Raw genomic sequence first — 23,323 nt, 5'->3', positions numbered from 1 at the left:
CATAGTTCGGGATTCGCATCAAGTATTATTCTCCCATTTGTCGTTCATTTGAATCACCTGACCCACCTATGTGTAAACAGTAGCCACCCATAAAATTCTAGAACGTTAAACTACTGTGAGTACCCGACCTGGTGCAGAACTTTGCCACTGAATACTTCACATAGTGTCTTTTTTCAGAAACTGCTAAGCAACATCCTGATAACTTCAAATTTGGCACAGTCGTCCGCCAACAAAATGTACATGCCAATCTATTTATACAGGCCTGTTAGTTATTAAGGGGATATAATGACCAGAAAAAGAATACATACTTTGCCACTAATTCATTGTGTTTTTGCAAAATGTGCTCCTTTTCTTTATGTATTTGATTTCCCTTGTCCCAACAGTCCCCACATACTAACGAACATGTCATGTGTCCTTTATCACTTCAAGGCGTCAGAATATAGAACCAAGAAATGTCCACATACTTACACAACACATTCCACAACATTTGCTGTCTGACTATCTAATTATCTCCTTCCCTCTTTCATGTCTCTCCTCCTTGCCCATATATGGTCGTCTGTGCTCGGCGGAGACTTGCTGAGCCAACCGCAGAGCTCCTTGAACCCTGAGCCAAGGTTAGCTAAGCATTTGCCCAATCGATGCGCATGACATGGAGCGGCGAAGCATGGAACCGTACCAACATTGATCGTCAACACATTTGCATTCTGCGCCGGGCTTTCCGGACTATTCCCTGGAGGGGGGGGTTCGGGTGGGGGCTCGGGCGGTGGGGGTGTGACGGATGGGGCTACTGCGCTCCAGGAGAGGTCAATTAAACAGGAAGACGTCTCCTCTTTGACAAAGTGGAGACGGACTAACAAGGTCGAGGGACGGCCGCTCGTATGCTCCTCCTGTTAGTTCATTAATTAGATTGCGGCTGCTAAATGTGCTAAATGTAATGAGATGTGTGGAGATTGATGCAGCAGTCCGATACTCGTACAACGTGTCCACAGAGAGGTGTATTTCAAACGCTCTCAAAGACCTGTTACATAAGGAAACAGTGTGACTTTTGTAGTTGCTCTGATTAGAAAGCAGAATTGTGATGGTGAGCCAATTTAAATTAAATTTCACTTAAAAATAGCTTGGATGAGAATAGTCTTCCATCTGGGTTGTTTCCAGCTTTGTGCGTTCCCTGTGCAAAATGCTTTAGTTTAGTTTATTGGTTTATTTGAACAGAGACCATGTGTAAACACATTAGTTTCCATCTGCAGTCCCCGGGCAGGTTAAAAGAATAGAATTGATCCAAATATCCATCCATTTACAATCAAACCATGCACTCTCCCATTCTTTCATTTAAGCACAGCACGCTCCACATTTCCACATTCAAAATGACTCAAATACTAAGTCAGACATTACCATAGAAGCTACATTACAATTTACCACTTGTAAATACAAATCAGTGTTGACAATGCTGACGCTAAAAAGGATTTTCTAACGTTATTGGAGAGTTCCCTGAGGTCAGAGGAGAGTTTTATCTTGGCGTCAGACATGAAGGGGATCTGTCAGTATATTTAACAATCAACTATACAACAGATAATCAAATATGACATGACATGATCAAAGTAGATGAATCATTATTCAGAAAAAAGCTGTTCTATTTTATATGTGTCAGCAAAATAAACACTCACATGGGAGAACCTAGAGAACAGTCATACAAAAACCTAAGAAATGGTGGCTAGCACTCACAGCTCACAGTAACAAGGTTTGGGGTTCTACTCCTGTTTCTCCCTGGGCAAAATTCCGAACAGGTCCAATCAAGGCTAACCTTAACCCTGAACCATATATAGGAGAACCTAAAGAACACACATAAGAGAACCTAGAGAACTCACAGTTACATAGGAACACCTGTAGAACTCAACAATCACACAGGAACACCTGCAGAACCCACAGGGAGCACCTATAGAACTTTTCAACAACAGTCACACAAGAACACCAAGACAACTCACAGTTATACAAGAAAACCTACACAATGAAGAGTCACACATGATCACAAAAATACAATAACCTAGAGAACTCAGAGAGCATATGCAGAAGTGTCAGGTTATCAAAGGCACCAGTAATGTACCAAATAAAAGGTCTGTGTACTACTGCTATAAAACTAGTAGCGAAAGAATACTTTTTCTTTTAATAACATGTTTTGATGCCAAGTGGGTCCCGGGAGAGCGCTATAGTTACAAGGCAGTGTCATCATAAATTAACAAGAAAAACAACAGCTTTTCTCCAAAGAAATACTATTTAATGAGTTCATGAACACTGTAGTTCTGCTTTGTCATTCTAGAAGATGAATAATACAGGAATAGATACCAAAAAAGAACAGTTCAAGTAGTGTTATTAGAAAAGAGTGAAAGGTACTCAGCAGCATACAGAGCAGGGTTGTCAAAAGATTTAAAAATCAAATACTAAGCAATACTACAACTAGTTTCGAAACTAGATACTAAATTAAACAGGTATACTAAAGAAGTCCTATTCACAGGTCGTTCACTAGTATATGTCCATGGACCAGCATGAGACCTACCTAAGGGATTATAAAACAACATGAGAATATGAAAGAAAGTTCTACCATCACTCTGTTATCTAAATAAAGTATTTTCATCATCACAATCAGTTTCGGGTCTATACTGAAGCAGGTCTCAGTATGTAGGAGCTCCTCAGGGTACAGTCCTGTCTCTGTTTCTGTTCACTCTGTACACCTCTGATTTCCAGTGCAGCTCCGGATCCTGCCACCAGCAGAAGTTCTCTGATGACTCTGCTGTGGTTGAGTGTATCAGAGGTGGTGAAGAGCTGGAGGACAGGACACTGATTTTGGGGAGTGGTCCGAGGGCAAACCATCTGCTCCTGAACATTGACAAGACCAAGGAACTGGTGATTGACTTCAGGAGAAAGAGGATACTAGTGGAGTCCGCCACTATCCAGGACCATAATGTGGAAATAGTGACTGCTACAAGTACCCTGGTGTCCAGGTGAACAGACTGGACTGGAGGGACAACTGTAGTACTGTGTACAAGAAGAACATGAGGAGACTCAACTTCCTGAGAAAGCTCAGCTCTTTCTATGTTGAGAACAAGTTCCTGGAGATCTTCTACCAGTCTGTGGTGACCAGCACCTTGTACTTCACTGTGGTCTGCTGGAGGAGCAGCTCCAGGGAAAGGGACATAACTGATCCATAAAACTGCTCACGTTCGTCTGTGAGCTGGAGACATTTGTCACAGTGAGAGACACGAGGACACTGGACACACTGCTCTCCATCATGGACACTCCTGCTCACCCACTGCACCAGACTATAGAGGGACACATAATACTCCCTACAACTGTACAACAACTCACCCACCTCACCAGAATATAGAGAGTCAGAGGAGCTTATTCTCCAACAGTGAGAGATACAGGACTATATTCATACTATAATACTCCCTACAACTGTACATCAAATTACCCTTACGTGACAGATAACCCTATGTCCTGTCAGTCATCATATTGTTGCACTGTCTCCCTGTGACCTCTTGTATAATGTTTGGATTTTATATTTTATTACTTATTTTTCAATTTTATTTTGACATGTACATTTATATATATATGTATATAATTATGCCTAATATTTACATTTTTCACCTATTTCTTGCCACCCTTTTTGCTACTTGTTTAGAATGTATTATTATCATTTATATTTGTTCTCTTTGTTATTATATTATATTGTGATGTGTGAGCCAAATGATTTCACTTGTGGATCAATAAAGTTTGTCTAAGTCTAAGTAAGTGTAAGTGTATTGAGCTGGAGTTTAGTGTTGTGACAGTAATGCAGACACAATTTGTCCAACACAAATGCAGCTGTCGTGTGTGTAATGGTGCTGGGTGAGACTGCGTCCTGTATTATTCACAGTACATGTGTCTTGGATGATAAAATGAATCACTCACCAGGGAGTCCTTTCACTGCGCTGATTAAATGTTGCATTAATAATGTAGCATTTATGATTATGTAGTGTGCTCTGCCGTCTGCCTGTTGCCCCTAGCAACGCACTGTTTATGGCACAAGATCAGCCGTAATATCAGCTGGAGCATGGTCAGTCTAAGCTTTGTTCGCTCAGTCATACTAAAAATATCGCTTATGTTGTGATGCTGTGAAAACCTGATTGGTCTGCTTATAATGTTTCATAGTATGGCATTAAATTTATCTATCAGCCTGTAGACAAGCAGGACAGGCAGATCTGTGCAGAGGCAAGCCTACTTATCAGCTTTTGAGAGAGGGGGAGAGAGCTTTTTGGAGCTTTCTACCCTATTCCAAAGTTCACACAAAAGCTGTACACGCCTGAAGAGCTTTCACCCACAAGCCTATGTCAGCCAAGCTCCCAAATGACAATATCTGGGTTTCACGTGACGTCACAGGGCTACGTTTGTCAGCACGCAAAATCAGATGGAGGCAGGAAGTGAACTGACTGGAGGAAAATGCCGATGTGTTGTGTAGTTTACGGCTGTGCCAATCATTCTAACCGAGAGAAGGAAAAGCGATTTTTTTAGAGTACCAAATATAGTCATCCACAAAGGTCAGAAATGGGAAAAGCCGACAGAACAACCCCGTAAAAACTGGATTACAAATCTGTTTGCGGTCGGGAGGAGCAGAATTCGCTAATGCTCGTGTCTGCAGTGACCACTTCATCAAAGGTTTGTTACAAAGATAAATTGTTTTTTGTGGTTGACCTAAACATAAACGAATCATTAACAACTAACGGCTAACGACATTAAGTAGTTCAGATAGAAGTTACAGCTGATACACTGCAGTTTTTCCCATAACGTCTATACACGTAAAATAAGAGAAACACTCACCCCGGCCAAGACCAAACGATAATCATCATTTAGGCGTTTTGCACCAAGGTTGAGGACCCATCCACTGACAAAAAAAGTTCTATGCCTCCAAACTTTTGTACTTTGCCTTCATCTGTTGTCTGGTGTAGAACGATGTCTGAAGAGCTAAATAGTTAGTGATCTCCTCTGCCTCGATTGTCGGCAAATCTTTTACTTCAGTTGAAAATTCTCTCATTTTCAGTAAGATCAGGGTCATGCCCAATATATTTGTCGACTAACTGCTCGTACTTTTGTCTCGCTACTGGCTCTAAATCCTTACAATAAGAACTCTTCTCCATATCTGTGTTCTCCAGAGCCGTGTTTGTCGTGTTTGTCTTCACTTCCTGCCCTCCACCTGAAATTCGTGCATCATCGTGATCACAAGACTGAAACCCTCCTATTCTCCATAAATACACAAAAACATGATACAAACCAACACACTACAAATGACGCCATGTGCAGTAGTTTCATTAGTGGGATGCACACTGTGTTGTGATAGTGCTCTGAAGAGGGAGTGACTTAGCAGGGGAGTTAAATGTCAGTGAATATAGCATTTTCAAAACAATAAGGTAATATGTTGAATAGGCTTTATTATGTGTTACTCTTTACTAAAAATACCAGTAACTGAATGAACGGAAGATAAGTGACACAAAATCATCAAGCATTTGGCAGACCCTCATTTGAAATGTTTCACAGTGTAGCTTTAAACTTCATTCTTGCGACTGCTCTTCTGTGCGTCGTGAGCGTGTGACAGGCAAAATAATAAACATGTCATTATGTCAAAAGTTGCAGGGTCTTTGTCACACGGAGAAGCATCACAGTCAGGCATTTGTTCCCACAGTAACAGCCGTTAGCACCCACTCCGCAGCCCTATTATAACACAACATCTGTTCAGGCAAGATGCAACGTTTGTGCTTTGTTACAAGTTCAGAAAATCCTGCCATTTCATCTTTTCTGGCACTCCATGAAAGGTTTTAATTAATCATCCAGCAAAATGGTATCATACATGACTGTTGTTTTAGTCTAACTGTGGTACTGAATGAAGTGGATTTCAACAACTGTCTGCTTTAAGAAACTATTTACAACTAAAATGACGATGAAAATCTAAGAAACTCATTATGTCACTTTAAGATTTGACTCTAGGCCCTAGAATCATACTGCAAGGGTTCAAACAGGGCCCGGGAGAGATCTCTAAATTACTCAAAAATGCATGGATGACATATAAAACCACCACAGGGATGTTTTGATGAGGGAACAGTGTTAACATGGTAGAACATTCCAAAAGTTGATTTTGCACAATATTCTCTCTTCTCTGCACTCACACTGACTCATGACTCGATGCAGGTTCTGGGATTTAAGGAGCGACCATTCAGATCAGAGAGACATTTTAGGTTTAAACCAGCTTAGATTTCAGCATTGAAACTGGCAACTTAAATGAGAGAGTCATGTGACGATCATTCTGCTTTGTGATTGGATAATCACCTTGAACCAAAACACCAGATGATCTTCATAAAACATATGGCCATCATGTCCAATGTTTTTGTGACTAAGAGTGCATCAGCATTACAGCTGCTTCAGAAAAAAATAAAATGTATTGACGTGAACAGGCTTAAAAATGTAAATCGTACATACAGTTCCTTTAAGAAATTTCAAATTGCTTTAAAATTACAACATTTCATTCCAGTGTGTGAGATACTTTTTACATGAGAACTTCAGTATTTAATCTGTGCACAGGGGCTGCTCGATTATGGAAAAATAATAATTATAATAATGAATTATTATGAATATTTTGGTCAATATTGAAATCACGATTATTCAAACTGTTATTTTTCTGTTACATGATGCATTTATTCAACATTTCTCTCTCTCAAAAAAACAAAACAAAAACACTTGGTTATTGATAATTTACGCAAAATTTTCAAATTGAAAATGAATATAGGCCACAAACATGTACCTTAGAGCAGTGGGCAATGTATAAAACAAAATGAATAAAAAATACTTTGAACATGAAACAGGGCAGAAAAACATAAATGTATCCAAAATAAACCAGCTGTTCTACAATCTTTCTATTTAAAAAATAAATATACTTTCATTGGCACCTAATAGCACCGGCACATAATTTGTTTCAACTCACTTATGAGTTTGGGGATTGTTTGACACACAAATCAAAACCGTGATTCAAAATTCATGTAATAGTACAGCCTTACTGTATACTTTTGATACTTTTGATACTTCTGATATATTTTTGCTCTGTTGTACTTTTTCTTGAGTAACAAAATGGACTATTCTTCCATCACTGATGTGGACGTTGTGACTTAATCAGGCAAACATCTCGACACAGTGAGCGTGCTCCAGGCTCTGCACTGGGCACTGGCCGCTCCTTTGTAGTGTATGATTCCACTGGTGATAGAGCTATTGCACAGACACTATCTGTTCTCACGCTCTTTTGTATTCACTTTTGTTTCCATTTCATTCAGCCGCTCCAGCTCTGGCGTCACTCTGCCTTTTGGACAGCTTATCAGACCAACTCGTTCACAGTTTCACTCCTAAAACAGTGAAGGCTCAGTACATCTCTCCTGGAACGCCTCCAAAATCTACAGGTTTAAGTCCTTTGTTGACTCGTGTAAACAAAGCTCGAGCACAGGGGATCAGGAGACATAGTGGATACTAAAGCCTTGTTTTGTTTATTTACACTGGCACAAGATACTGAACTTTGTGACAGTTTTTCTTTTATGTGGATAGGCCCAGTGATTTCAGAGATATGAACCAATAAATCTGTGATTTTACCGACTACTATGACTACTCAGTTCACAAAAATAGACTTAACATTAATATTCCAAACTGTATTTAAAATAAAAACAATTGCTAGAGTTTTCTGGGTTTTTTTTTATTTTTTTATTTTTTTTACATTTTTTGTGAAGGTTATAATTGAACTTTCTGGTTGGAGGTAATTCCAACCATGATGTTTAACAACAACATTGCAAGATTGACTAATACAAATAAATAACAGCATCTTTATTTTGTTGAAAGGTTTAAAGTGTCAGGAATGACTTCTTTGCGTGTCAGTTGTCTCTGCATTTTGGATGGAGTTTTCTGTGTTGATGACATCAACAGAGGGATTCTCAGAGGTTGCACTGAGTTCTAAAACACAATCTGTTTTAGAGCTACAGATCTTGGACTTATCATCACACCGGACATGGCAGAAGATGATGATGTGTACAGACAGTGTAGGATGATCTATGCTCAGGCAAATCCTCTTATGCACAAGTTTGGTTCTTGTATAAATGATGTAAAGTTGTTATTGTTTAAATCATATTGTTGTACACAGCCCACCTCTGGATTCATTACAAAAAAAAGCAAGTTTGTAAAGACAGCAGGTGTTTACGATGACGCTTTGCGATGCTTTTGAGGAGCCACGATGGACGAGTGTGACTGAGATGTTTGTTACTGCAAGACTGAACACTTTGCAAGCTGCATTAAGAACTTTAATATACAGTTTTATTTGCAGACTGAATGAATCGGACAATGAAATAATAATGTCACTCACAAATCTGAGATTCAGTGCAATAAGATCAGTCCAGTATGTGGAGACGCTGGTATGATTGTCTTTTAAAAACAAATGTTTATTTTTTTGTGTCGTCACTGCCTTTGTTTTAAAAAAAAAAATAACCATGACTCCAAAATAAAGATGAACTGAACTGAACTGCTGCCTGTATTTTTGTACTTTTCGTTTCTACTTTTTTTCCCCACAAACTCTGATGAAACTGATGTAAAACTATGATAAATACTTGGCACAGGTTCTATCCACCAAACCAAGTAATGATTAGAAAAACTTGAAAGTCTGCCACATGCAACAAACATTCTACCTGCCCTGTCCTCCAGCTCAATTTTAAACTGTAGGGATTGTAAAATGTAATAAAATCTAAAACCTAACACCTATGGAAGTATGCTTAAATAAACACAACAGCTCCAACACCACAGAGCGATTGTTGAAACAGGAAGGCAGGCGCCACTTGCATCTTTCTGCCTCCAGGACACAGAAACTACTGTCTGTGTGGATGTTTCCTTAAAGTTTTTACATCTCTGGTACTATTTGTTTTTGTGTCACTTTTGAAAATGCTCCATGACACAAAATCGAGTGTCTGGAATAGTGTCAGACAGGTGGTTTGCCGTGATTCGCAGTAACAATGTGTCTGAATAGATGAAAAAGTGGCCCTTCTGTGTTCATTATTACCAGAGAAAATGTAAAACGACTAGATTATATTTTATTTAATTTATTTACAGCGTTGGGGAGTAACAGATTACATGTACTGGAATTAGAGTACATTAATCAGAGTACAAATTATGAGTAACTGTATTCAGTTACAGTTACTGTTTCAGTGACTGGTAATTGGATTACAGTTACTTTGTTGGAATAAATGGATTACAGCACGGTATTTTCCTGTTTTCACATTTTGGGCTAAACCAGGACTAAATCAGAACTAAACCAGGACTAAACCAGAACTAAACCAGGACTAAACTAGAACTAAACCAGGACTAAACCAGGACTAAACTAGAACTAAACCAGGACTAAACCAGGACTAAACTAGAACTAAATCCAGGACTAAACCAGAACTAAACCAGGATTAAACCAGGACTAAACTAGAACATAATTTCAGACAGTAGTGATCTTTTATAAAAATAATTTCTCTATCAATAATATTTGTTATATATTTAAGTAAAGTCTGGACTTTTTAGTTTCTTTTAGCAGATAAAACAAAACTTTTTACATTAAAGTCCTCGTCTTTACTTCTCTACAGCAAACAAAAGTCTGTTCATGGAGACTTGGGCTCAACAGACAATTTGAAGAGAACAACAAGAATTTTCAGGATGTGGTTGTTACATTCCTGTAGTTTAAAAAAACATGACAATATCAAGTAATCCAAAGTATTCAGATTACGTTACTCACCTAAAGTAATTTATTCCATTACAAACTACATTTTGATGTATGTAATCTGTAATCTGTAGGGGAATACATTTTAAAAGTAACCTTTCCAACACTGCTTATTTAACAGTTTACACTATTCCAAACCTGATGTAAAGAGTACTTATCTGGACAAGAATAAATGTAATTCATGTATAAGCCCTTTAGTGACAGAATGTGTGCTTCAAATCTGCACACACAGATTCTAATTTCAAGTCTTGAAAGTTGTTGTCAATTTTTTTTTTTTTTTTTGCCGTGGGGTGTTACGTTTGCCCGAAATGTGTCAGCGCGTCTGGTCTGCGCAGCCGGACACTCACACTCTGTTGCCATGGAAACTCCTCTGTGGAGAGCCTGGAGACAGACCTGGTGTCGTGGGCTCACGGTCCGACTGTGATCAAAGCTTCGTGTTTCGTACTTAAATTTTAAATGAGTTTTTAAATTAGATAATGTTTGATTCAATTATTGCATTGAGTTTGTTTTTGCTCTACATCAGGTCCTTGACCACACAACTCTTATTTAATCCCACGTCTTTCATCACTTTATCCATTTCAGATGCTTTTTACCAAAGAGGAGGAAGTTCTCTATCACCTTGACCAACATCCATGTCACCTATAGAGACAACTTCAACATCTCAATCTCCACACAGCTCCTCTGGTTCTGCTCCTCTGGTTCTCCTCCTCTGTCTCTAATCCTCTTGTTCTGCTCCTCTGGTTCTGCTCTTCTGTCTTTGCTCCTCTGGTTCTGCTCCTGTAGTTCTGCTCCTCTGTCTCTCCTCCTCTGGTTCTGCTCTTCTGTCTCTGCTCCTCTTCTCCTCCTCACATCGACCTTACTACATAAATAAAGTATATCTTAAACATATTCCTCTCCTCCATCTCAAACCTTGAACATCCCTCTCTCCTTCTCCCTGGTCTCACTGCAGACCACAGTGTCATCTGAAAACGTGGCAGTCCAAGGATCTCCCTGTCTGAGTCGATCCGTCAACCTGTCCATCACCACGGCAACCGGCGCAGACCCGCCTCCACCTGGACGTCCTTACACTCGCAGCAGTAATGTGTCTACTGTTTAGAACTCCTAAATGAGTTGGTTTTGTTGACCTTTTTACTTTGCAGACTGTTTAATTTAGCATGTCCTTCCAACTTCATGTTAATGCAGTTTCTCAGCTGTATTTATCAAAGTCCTCTTATGCAGCCGACGTCATCAACATCCCTGGAGCTGTGATTCTAACTGTAGGCACTGCTTTGTCAGAAGATCTATTAGGCTACGTTCAGACTGCAGGGCGTTGAGCTCAGTTCAGATTTTTTTGTGAAATCTGATGTTTTTGCGAGGTCATTCACATTTCCAATTAAATGTGACTTATATGTGATCCCCAGTGTGAACATTAAATGGCCCGAAAGTGTCCCGCATGTGCACTGGAGACAGAAGTTGTCCAAACATGGACGCAGCATTGAGCACCTGGAGATTTTAAAGTTCCTCTCGTACCAGAGCCAGAACATGAACAACTTACTTGTTTTAAGGAGGAGATTGAGAAGGAGAAGGACGAGGTTTTTGGTCGTGGTGTTTTGTGGGACAGAACGTTGAAAGGAACGTGTGGATGTGGAGACGGAGCCAAGAGTGGTGAGTGGTGATGTGCTTCGCTTCAGTGACACAGAGTTCATTAACAATTTTCGCCTACTTCAGCGCAGAATAGTGACGTTTGTGGCTTGTTGATAACGTGTAGGTGGATGAATGCACTTTGGCCGTTCAGACTGAAGTCACATGTCAGAAGATCAGATATGTATCGGTTTCAGGAGCACATATCCAAGTGTCCTGGGTCACATTTGAAAAAATCGGATCTGTGTCGTTCAGACTGTCATTAAAAGATCAGATACAGGAACATAGGGGCCAAAAAATCTGATTTGAGTCACTTCAGGCTGCAGTCTGAATGCAGCCATAGATTTATCTATTAGACTTTAAAGGGCCCATCTCCTGAAAAATCAACTTTTCAGAGCTTTCTACCTTCTAAGAGTGATGTGTGGGCCTTGTATTTGTCTCTCAAGTGGTTTTAAAATTGATTAGGCTTTTTTTTTTTTTTTTACAAATTGCAGCGTATTTCTGCCACCCTCCCACATGACAATGAACTAAAGCTGCTACAACGATGATGTGGCAGATACACCTATGACGCGTTTGACGTAGCAGAAAGCGCTTCACTCCGCCTCCGCCCCACATCGACTGACAATTCCCACATGAAGCACCTAAACAAAAGTGACAGCATAAGCTCATTGTTCTACACTGATATAATAAGTTGATCTACTAGTGTTTATTAAGACTTTACCAATCACTAATGTTCAGCTGATGTGGACGCGGTGCTTGAGCTTCGTGCTCTTCAAAGTCCTCGTTCGATTCCAGGTCCAACACATGTTGCTGAACGCGCTGTATCTCCATGATGAATAAAAGTTTATTCCTACCACTATCAGGGTGCACGTCTGTCTCCCCCTCCCTCCCTGAGATGGGTGGAGGAAGGGCGGCTCACTCGTCGTCTACGTCACATTTGGAGGGCGGAGCCTGTGCTTTCTCAGCACGGGCGGGGGGAGGAGCAATAGTCGACCTTTCATAGTTATTGGTCTGTGACTCTCTTCAAGAAATCAGTAAGATTTCAGAACTATTGTGTAATGGATGTTCCAAAACCCAAATAGTGCTTGTTTATGTGCAGAAGATACAATGTGAAAAGAGTTATTTTACATGAGATGGGCCCTTTAATCTGAGCTTGGTTTCACGATATAACCAGAAAGAGCTGACTTAGATAGGATGACTTGAATGTGTTTTTAAGTGCACTGTGATGTCCCTGTGCATGTAAATATAATGAGAGTAGTAGTAGAGTAGGATTAAAGTAGTAATGCAGCAGGAGCACTAATATACAGGATCAGAGTGGATTCATTACAAACAGTTTCTTGTGTTCGGACAAATATAGTGTATCTTTCAGACTATAAGTTGCACTTTTTAAATGGTTTCGGTGTTTCCTGCGACTTATACTCTGGTGCGATTAATATATTAAAATGTTCACACTGACAGTCATGAGAGGTTCTAGTCTTGTGTGTGAGTATCTGCTGCTCCTGTTCCTCCTGTACCACTGTCACTTCACTCTACTGCACATGTCTCCTGCAGAAAGAGCCTCTGTTCTGTCTGTATCATGTCAGTCGATCGCACCATTACTTCTGCACCACTCTAAACAAATTTATAAAGACAACTGAGAAGACTGAACACAAATACCCCCAAAAACAAAATCATATTTTGTAGATTACAAATTGCAAGTTGTGAAATCTGCATCTTAAAATGGTAATCGAGCAGCAGAAAGAAAGCGAGAAACTTGTGACACCGGGAGGATGCATCATGAAACTTTCCTGAAGTCACTGGATGGATGGACAAAGTCTGGACTTCAGTGACACTGAAACCATCCTGTCGAGATTCAGAAAGACCCGAATAATTCTAACTGGAACTGATGCTGAATCTGACGACAGCGACACAGAAGAGGAAGCGGTGCTCTGTTTACCTCCGGAGGTCGAGGCTGAGTTGTTCAGAAGTGACACCTGAGGATGAAGAATTGAATGGATTTAGTGATTTGGAGTGAGATGGAGAGTTCGGTAAACTTGTTCTGTTCTGTTGTTTATGTTATAGTTTATCTGAAGAACTGTTCATATGTGACTTTAACAGTCTGTTGTTCTCTCTTCTAGTGTTTTTACTATAACTTGACTTTACACGGGAAATGTCAGCTCCTGGTCTTTGATTTTATAAAATAAATTTCCCCCCAGAAGTGCAACTTATATATTTTTTTCTTCTTCATTACGCAGTTTGTGGCTGGTATGACTTATACTCCAGAATGAATTATAGCGCAAAATATCCGGTAAACCCTTCTCACTGCAGTTTGGTGTATTTTTCTATGTATTTGTGTATTTATCTATCTATTATTCTTACAGTGGTCCATTTCCTGCACAATTTGCATCAGTGCCGATTAAGCAAAGCAGTGTTAAGTGCTAATGAGGGCCAAAGTAAGACACGCCGCAGTTCTCCGTCCTCCTCGTCTCCGCACGTCTCCAGAGCCATCCCATTACCTCCGAGTGCTCCAGGACGAGAGCGGCCAGCACCACCCAGGACCTGACATTTCCCTGAAAAGACGATGCACACACAGCCAAATGTTCAGCAGCGGAATACTCTCACACACACACACACAACACATGATACACACACACAGCTAAATGTTAACCAGCGTAATGGCCCTCTTCAGCGGGTTTAGGAGGTGGGAGGGGCAAGCGTTTGGGGACCCCGATGCTCGACTCCCAGGCCATGGAGTGGGATAACTCGACCCACTTAGCGCACTGTTGGTAATTCCCTGCATAGTATTTAAAGTAACGGGCTAATTTTAGCTCTCTGTGCTAGCTCTTTAAAGCTAACGCGATCAAAACAAGAGGTTTCTGAGGGAATGGGATTTTCAGAGTATGTGAATCGTGTCGGCGGGCTGAGTGGAGGGCCTATGGAGATGTGAGAATTCCTCCTCCTCCTCCACTACCGGAATTATCGGCGCTCATCATGTGGGGGAGGCCAGGGAACCAGGCCAGTGATTAGACAGGGCTGCCATGACAACAAAGGAAAAGCGCCCACGTAACCTTAATCAACAAATAACTCACACAGCACATTCACAAATAACTAGACTCGCCAAACAAGTCATCCTCTGACGACGGGCTCCTCCTCTCCATGTCCTTCACACAATGAAGCAAACACTGGGCAGAGGACAAGTTAAAGCTCCAGTATGGAACATGCTCCTGTACTGTCTTTAAACAGGTCTGTAGAGGATGTGAAGCTCAGAACCTCCAGAATTCCCTCCCTGAGCTGCAGAGGCTGCACTAGCACTGACTCATGACTGGTGCAGGTGCTGGGGTTTAGAGAGAGACCGTTCAGATCAGAGAGACACATTTTAGGTTTAAACACACTGGACTTCAGCTTTGAACCTGGCAACACAAATGAGAGACTCATGCAAAGCTCATTCTGTTTTGGATTTCTTGAAAAACAAAACACCAGATTATAACATAAACAGTTTGGCCTCAGCATTAGAGCATTAGAACTGATTTGACTATTTGATTTGAACAATTTAAAAAACTGTCCCTTAATCCCTTCCAGACCAAAGGAAACTTTAGTACATTTGTCCTGACCTGGATTATTTTCTTAAATTTGCTATTATAACGGCCCCTTTTACCCCTAATGAAGTGTTCCACATCCTTTTTTTCTGTACAGCCTGTTATTTCACAATCTACTGCTGTACTTGTGTCTATAATAAAAACTACAGGACCAGAAATACAATAAATAATAAATAAATAAATAAATAAACAGAAAATTAAATTCATACTCTTTCATACAAAACACACAGCAAACATGTATAAACACATTTTTGGACAAAAAACATGTTTAATTTAGAGTCTTAGCTACAAAAGTGCAAAATATCAAGTCTATAAGTAAACTTAAAATATCCTGATTGCCTCAAAACAAAAAAAAAGTGCAATGGCCTCATGACTTTCCTGGTGTCAGTTGGAAACAGCTGGTGTCAGGTCCAGGACACAGAGCCACATCACTTCCTGCATTTCCATGGAGTTTATTACATTTGGATTTGGACATTTGGACTGAAATAAACCTGAAAATCTGGTACGAGAGTGCACATGTGGGACACTTTCGGGCTGTTTAACGTTCACACTGGAGATCACATACAAGTAACATTTAATTGGAAATGTGAACGACCTCGCAAAAACATCGGATTTCCCAAAGAAATCAGAATTGAGCATTAAGCCCTGCAGTCTGAACGTAGCCTTAGAGCGACTTTTTCAATTGTTACAAACACAGACGCTCAAAGCATCCACCATTTTGAGTCACTACACTCTTTGGCAAAGTTTGGCCCAATCAAAATAGACAGAGTACATGAGTTTGGCGGCAAATAAAGTTCCTATTGGACACTTGTTTTCCCTGCGTCATCAAGTAGTGTGTGACGTAGGATAATGCCAGTAAAGCTGCAACTGTCAGCTTTCCAAGAGAAAAAAAAAGTAAGTTTCTATCTGTTATGGTTGGAAAGTTATGTGTGTTTATATAAAACATGCCCGCAGGTATTGTACACGATATTGCCAATCTGCAAACGTTAATAAAAGTAAATAACCACTTAAACTTTGTGAGCCAAACTGGTGTGAACATGAGGCGGCTGACTGCAGTGGCAGAGTGGTACTGCTGTTATTAGAGTGGTATGATTCTTGTGAGAAAAAACAGGGTTTTATGATTGTTCATGATTAATGACACCATGACTCAACAGTGACATCCCTCATTCACTTTCATTCACATTAACTAACATCCCGTTATTGTAATGCAGGTTCTGCAGGAAGGGGAGCTGAACGCCAAATATTGCATTTAAAACCCCAAATTTGCATAAAAGTTTATTCACTTGCTTCAGGTGGAGGTTGATTTATGTGCATGGCAGTAAAAGCTCATTTGGGGAGGTAGAAACGTATTTAACCACACAAGCTCTCAAAGCGAATATTAAACAGGTGAGAAATCCAGAGGTGCACAGAGAAACAAACTTCTACACAATATTCTTAAAGAGGGAGTTTCACACAAAATCTACTTTTTGGAGCTTTTCTACCATGTTATAACATTGTTCCCTCGTCAGAAACACACCTGAAGAGGTTTCAGATATCATCCACGCAGACCCTCCTTATAGATCAGGGGTGTCAAACTTGTTTTGGTCCGGGGGCCGTATCCAACCGACTTTGATCCCAAAGGGACCGGATCAGAAAACTCATGTCATAAACCCCAAAAATAACAATAAGTTCAAATATTTGTGCAGAGAAACACAAATCTATTACAGAAATCTTTTTAATTGGTGAACTCTTTCTTTTACAAAATATTATAATATTATGAACAACAAGAAACTTTAAGAAAAATACAATTTCAACACAATGTTTTAATATGAACTTGTTTAACATGAACTTGTATAAATAGAAGTAAGTAAATTGTTCTTGGAAAATCCTCCACTTTTCTCATGTTGGACATTTTTCTGATGAGGGTGTCACGGTCAACAGTCAAAACGATCGTCCTTTAAGAGCGTTTGGAAAGAGACAAGTCTTCATTTGTGCTGCTCTGGTGGGAGGGGCCACGTACAGAGACGCTGGAGATGCTGCTGTGCTCAGCACCGCAGAAAATTAACAATATTTTAATAAAAAATAGAATAAAAATATTTTACTAGAAAATCAGTCGAGGGCCAGATTAAAGGTCTTGGAGGGCCGGATCTGGCCCCCGGGCTGCATGTTTGACACCTGTGTTATAGATTATGATTAGATTCTGCCGTCTGCTCCACCACAACAGTTCTGCATAAATCTACAAACACATGATACAAAAGTGTACACAGCAACTTCACTAACCTGATCTAATTTGGAGGAGTTTCATTAGTGAAATATACACACCAGTTCTGTTGATAGTGCTCTGAAGGGGGAGTGACTTAGCATGGGGAGCAAACGGAGGAGAGACTCAGAGCTTCAAAAAGCAAACTGAAACATACTAAGCTTATGTAATACACAGGCAACATGGTAATCTAAATATGTGATGTTAGAATAAAAGCCACAGCAAACTCAAATGTTACATAATGCTGCTTTATCTCCAAATGCAGAGCTCTTGTGATAAATGACTTGTGGTCCCGTCTCCCTCGTGTACGTGTGTGAGAGGTGTGCACAGCTCACTGTGTGGGAGCAGGTTGTGATTGTTAATTACAGCAACATTTACACCACCAGTGAAGAGGAGTTCTGTGCCTCCTGAGTACTCTGTGTACACTGATACTATGTACTTGTGTACATATGCAGTAATGGTACACAGAGCACAGGACATGACCTGCCTCCATTTGAACATCCACATTAACATTAGGTCTGGACATATGGAGATGATCATTATACAAGGCTGATTGTGATTCAACTCTCTTTGGTCTGATTTAATAAAGTTTTCCAGATCACACAAGTAAAATATTTTGTTGTAATATTAACATTTTCTGAAACCTGGTGAAATGTATTATTTTGAGATTACATTGGAAAAGAAGTTAATATGTGTAACCTTTGTGAAGATTAAAACTGAGAATGAAAACAACATTTGTGCCAGTCATTTTCAAAATAGTTGTTTAAATTTTAAATCCTGTTCACTTATCCAGATTTATCTTTGAAAATAAAGTATGTAATTTGCAGATGTTGTATTTGAACATTGTGTGAAAACAAATGAGCCTAATGTTCCACAGTTTGGTGTAATCTGAGTGCACGCTCGCCTCTGCACAGAAGATATACACGTTTAATGCCATACTGTGGACAGTGTTGGGAAGGTTACTTTTAAAATGTATTCCCTTACAGATTACATATTACATACCCCAAAATGTAGTTTGTAATGGAATCCATTAAATTACTTAAAGTGAGTAACGTAATCTGAATACTTTGGATTACTTGATTTTCTGTAGAGAAGCAAAGACGAGGAAATCTTCATGTAAGATGTTTTGTCTCTTAAAAGAAAATAAAAAGCCCAGACTTTCCTTAACCAAATTAAAAATATTATTGATAAAAGAGGAGGAGACACAGTCCACACAGCATGATTTAGTCCTGTTAAATCCTGTTTTAGTCCTGCTTTAGATCTAGTTTAGTCCTGATTTAGACCTGGTTTTCATCCTGGTTTAGTCCTGTTTTTAGTCCTGGTTTAGTCCTGATTTAGACCTGTTTTTAGTCCTGATTTAGACTTGGCTTTAGTCCTGGTTTAGTGTCCGGCAATGAGTGGAATTACCAAAAAAAAAACAAAAAAACAACAGGAATACAGCCCAAAATGTGAAAACAGGAAAATAACTTCTGTGTAATCCATTTATTTCAACAACGTAACTAAAATCCAATTACCATTCACTGAAACAGTAACTGTAACTGAATACAGTTACTCATAATTAGTACTCTGATTACATAACTCCAGTACATGTAATCTGTTACTCCCCAACACTGACTGTGGAACATTCTAGACAAAGCAGTTGGTGATAGTGGTCAAGACACACTTTTTACTATAGATATTGTTCTTTACCATGACATATCCAAAAAGTAAATGCATAAATGTTGAGCTGTTGATGAATAAACCAGAGATTCTCAAACGATGGTACAAGAACCACTGGTGCTACATGAGCTCCTTCGATTGGTGTGGAGGTCCTCTGTGATCCTCTGCAGCTTTAAGCCATGTTAGAATGATGTTACCTCCTCAAAAACACACCTGAAGTTGTGTTTTAGTCACACATGTTTGAGTAACTCTTTATTATTAGTCTGTCTACATCTACAAAGCTCCAAAAGCTCTGTTCCACCTTGTGATGTCATGAAGCTACCTTTTATCTTTAGTTCAGCAGAGATGAGCAGTTCCACATCTGAAATTACCCAATTGATTCTACTAATGGTGTGTGGAGTTTAAAAACACAGTGGTGCACTTCCTGTATTAGCACATGACATCACAAGGTGGAACTGAGTGTTTTCCATTTGAGATAAGAACACAGTCTAAATGCACAGGTTTGTTAAACATGTGTGAATGAAACAAAACACAACTCCAGGTGTGTTTGTGGTGAGAAAGTTACAGTCTAATACAGATCCAAAATAGCAAAGTGCGAGTGTTTTAATTTAGAATAAAACATATTCACTTTTTGGTCATTCTTTGGGGAGTTTCAGAACTGGACTGGTCCTGATTTAGGCCTGGTTTAGATCTGGTGATACTTGGACTGTGCATTGTTTTCTTTGGTGGTACTTGGTGTGAAGAGTTTGAGAACCTCTGGACTAGACCAAAGACTCACTACAGGATATTCCATCACAAATCTGCACGTTAACAATATTAATATTACTGTGTCTGATCTGTGTTAAACTGTACTGGTCTTAGAATGTGATAAATCATTTCAAATCTTGCAGTAACATGTGCATGAGGGGGAAGCAGGTGGCAGACTCTCTTTGATAATAATTATTTATTGTTACTAAAATATCTATTTGGCACAAGTTAACACTTTTTTCATCATTAACTTGCTCCTTAATTTTCTGTTTGCATGAAAACTATGTATTAATATTTTAACAAATAGAAAGCAATGTATTAACTATTATTGCATTCATATATGTTAATAGTTAACTAAATGTCTTTATGGCACTAATTAATAATTATTTTTACATCCTTTCAATTTTTATTTACAAACTATATGTCAATATAAAAGTTAATGACTAAGGATGTAATGATATCCAAGATCACAGTGTGATATTATCATGATATGTATCTCACGGTACAATATTTATTGTGATATTTTGGAGAAGCTATTTTAGACAGGATACTTATTGCTTTTAAAATACCTAAATAAAAGACTCTGCAAATCAACACTGTCATAATCCCAAGAACTAAAGTAAAAAACATATCTCTTCATGTTTTATGCACTGAAATGAATCATGGGAGATGTAGTTCCCTGTGTTTCTGAGCTGCCAATGCATTTAAGCAAATGATCTTGTGATTCGATTTATTTTGACAGCCCACGATATTATTGAGAGAACTTTGACGATGACACATTATTATTGAACTGTTATTAAACTCAATATGAACCACTCCTCATAGAATCCTTATGATAAAGTTGGTTAAGCTTAATTAAAATATTACTAATATATAACTGTATATATACTTAGTAATATATAAGTGTGGGGCAACTTATAATAAATTTGAAACAGTAATTATTAACTATTTACTAATATTTCTTATAACATTTATTAACGATAGCAAATATTTTACAGTGAGTCTCTCACGTTTATTACAAAAATATATTTACTTAACTATTAACAGATATTAATACAATATTAGTTAACAGCAGTAGTTAATAGGGATGTAACAATATCCAAATCTCTCAGTATAATATTATCACAATATACATCTCATGGTACCATATTTATTGCAATATTTTGGATAGGCTAATAGAATTTTTTGATTTTAAAATACCTTGACTTCAGTGCAAATTATTTCTGTCATAATCCCAAGAATTCAAGTAAAAAATATATATATCTTCATGTTTTTTGCACTGAAATGCATCATGGGAAATGTAGTTTCCGATGTTCATAAGCTGTTGCTACTACAAAACCATGCATTTAACCAAAGGAACTTGTAATTCAATATATTGTAACAGCCCACAATATTATAGTGAGACTTTTGAGGATACGATATCATGATATTCTAGTTATTGTTACATCAGTAATAGATAATAATGCAAACAACTAATGTTTAGTTAATGATGGAACTTGTGCCAAACTGATATGTTAGTAACAATTAACAAATCTTTACAAAGGTTTAGGTAATTACTGTACTGCACTGCATTATAAAGTGTTACCTGAACCTTTCATAAAAAGTGTCAAATCTCTATCCAAAGGTGTCACACACTATGCCTCACCTTTCTAATAAACAGACTGTGCCCGGACGACAGCTGCCCTGCCCGGACATGACTCTGTGCCCACCTCATCGCTCTCCCACCCTCCTCTGGCTCAGTCCTCTCCTGGAGCTGTCCTCTTCGCTGCTAAGCCCTTTATCTTATATCTGAGAATCACCCCCCGGACACCAGAGGCCAGGCGGTCACTCCACACGTCTCCATGGTGACAAATGTACCGTGATGGCTCGTGTGGAGGTGTAGATGGAGTCCACATGCGCCGCTGCTCTGACCCCCGTGTTAAGCGCCAATAACGCTGCCATTTTAGTGAGGGACTGCTTCATAATACAGAGGTGAGAGGTAATAGCCCTTTGCTGGTGAATGAAACAATGTCACACTATCCATCTGGACTCCAATAAAAAAGTCATTTCTCCTCCGAAGTGACGGACATGTTTAGACGTACCGACAGGGTCCCTTTGTTTCCGAGGAAGACGAGGTGGGTAGAGGAGGAGGAGGAGGAGGAAGAGGAGGGAATCGTAAGCAAGGATAAGCACAGATTTTCTGATGTCTTCTTATGATAAAAGAAGTAACATCATCAAAACTGCCTTTATCCATGCCTAGAGAACTCCACCCTCCACGCACGGAGACGCATACAGTCAGGAAAGCAGAGTGCTCACACACAGAATTCTGAAGTACGTGTTTGGAAAAGGGTTAGGACAGAAGCGAGATGGAACCAGCACAGTGTGAAGATCGTGATGAGGGCTGCTGGTAACACGCATTCATTAAGACGTGTCAGATATGGAAATGCACGTCCGGGTTAGGTTTAACTTTAAATGTTCAGAGACACAGCCTGTAGAATGCCTGTCCAGAGCCCGCACCACAGCAGTGAGTTAAAACAGTGCTAGACAGGGGTGTGACTGTCCACATGTCCACTGAAACATGTGCGCAAAGAATAAAGAACACAGGTCCTAATACAGAGCCCTGAGGTACCCCACTGATCTCATGGGTTACGTAAAGAGGAAGTTATATGTTATAAAAGGGAAAAACACTATTTGTTTACAGTTTATGGATTTTTAAACTAGTTCTGTGACTGATAATCTTTATGAATCTTAGGAATTCTAAATGGACTAAGCTTCTCCCATTGAGGAAGTCAGTTGACAGGGTATTTTTCTTTTGAATTTCAGTAAAGAATGAAAAACAATGAAATGGGAAAACAATTTGTTAATTCATTATTTTGTTTAGTGTAAAAAATTATAATAATAAATAAATAAATCAGATTTTGAACTCTATTTCCAATATTTATTTTAATGTTTATTTCAAATAACACCAATTAAAAGACATCATTGTGACTATTTTAAATTAGATCTTTTATTCTCTCTGGTTTATTTGCCCCAGAAGCTCTGCTGCTAAAAGAACTCACCTGAAAAATTGGTGCAATTTGTGGACAAACATGTCCTCTTTTATAGCGACGCATTTACCTTTGCGTTTTAGAAAGTCATTGTTGAACTCCACAATGAGAAACGAGAAGCAGCGATAAACTCTCCTTTGTTCAGTTGACTCCATAAAACTATAATAAAAATAGTTTTTATTATAGATCTATGGTTGACACTGAATTCAGCAGGACTTCCAGAGAGAATAAAAATATCAAAATTTAAATAGGTACCGAGACTGTTTTTTGATTGTTGTTATTTGAAATAAACTTTAAATTAAATATTGGAAACAGAGGTTGAAATCTGTTTTTTAGTTTGACACCAAATGGAAAAATCCCATTTTACTGTTTTTTGTTTTTGTTTTGTTTCTTTGTTTGTTCTTAATTAAAATTTAAACAAAACTAACAGCACACGGATCTGACAGTTTGATATTTTTTTCATAATTTAAATAAAAAATTTTCATTCAGTTGAATTTTACATAGAAAAAAGAATATTGGTTTCTATTATTGTCCGTGCTGTGAACAATATTAACATTAACAGTAAATGAGCAGCACTCGGTCACAGTCTTGTATCATCCACGTTCCATTTGTCTCTTCATTTGAACTTCCCATTAACCTAATGTAGTGGAGCTGT

General features: G+C 38.9%; 1 protein-coding gene across 1 annotated transcript in view; it reads right to left on the bottom strand.

Moving 5' to 3' along the window:
* LOC110154046 (protein shisa-6) overlaps positions 1-23,323 on the bottom strand; it is a 204,560-nt gene that overhangs the window by 24,154 nt on the left and 157,083 nt on the right. The gene's annotated exons all lie outside the window — the stretch shown is intronic.

This window comes from Boleophthalmus pectinirostris, unplaced genomic scaffold (assembly GCF_026225935.1).
Source record: "Boleophthalmus pectinirostris isolate CB_2022bp ecotype Guang Dong unplaced genomic scaffold, ASM2622593v1 HiC_scaffold_14, whole genome shotgun sequence".
Lineage (NCBI taxonomy): Eukaryota > Metazoa > Chordata > Actinopteri > Gobiiformes > Gobiidae > Boleophthalmus > Boleophthalmus pectinirostris.
The sequence above is the reverse complement of the archived record's forward strand: the minus strand, read 5'-3'. Positions and strand labels throughout refer to the sequence as shown.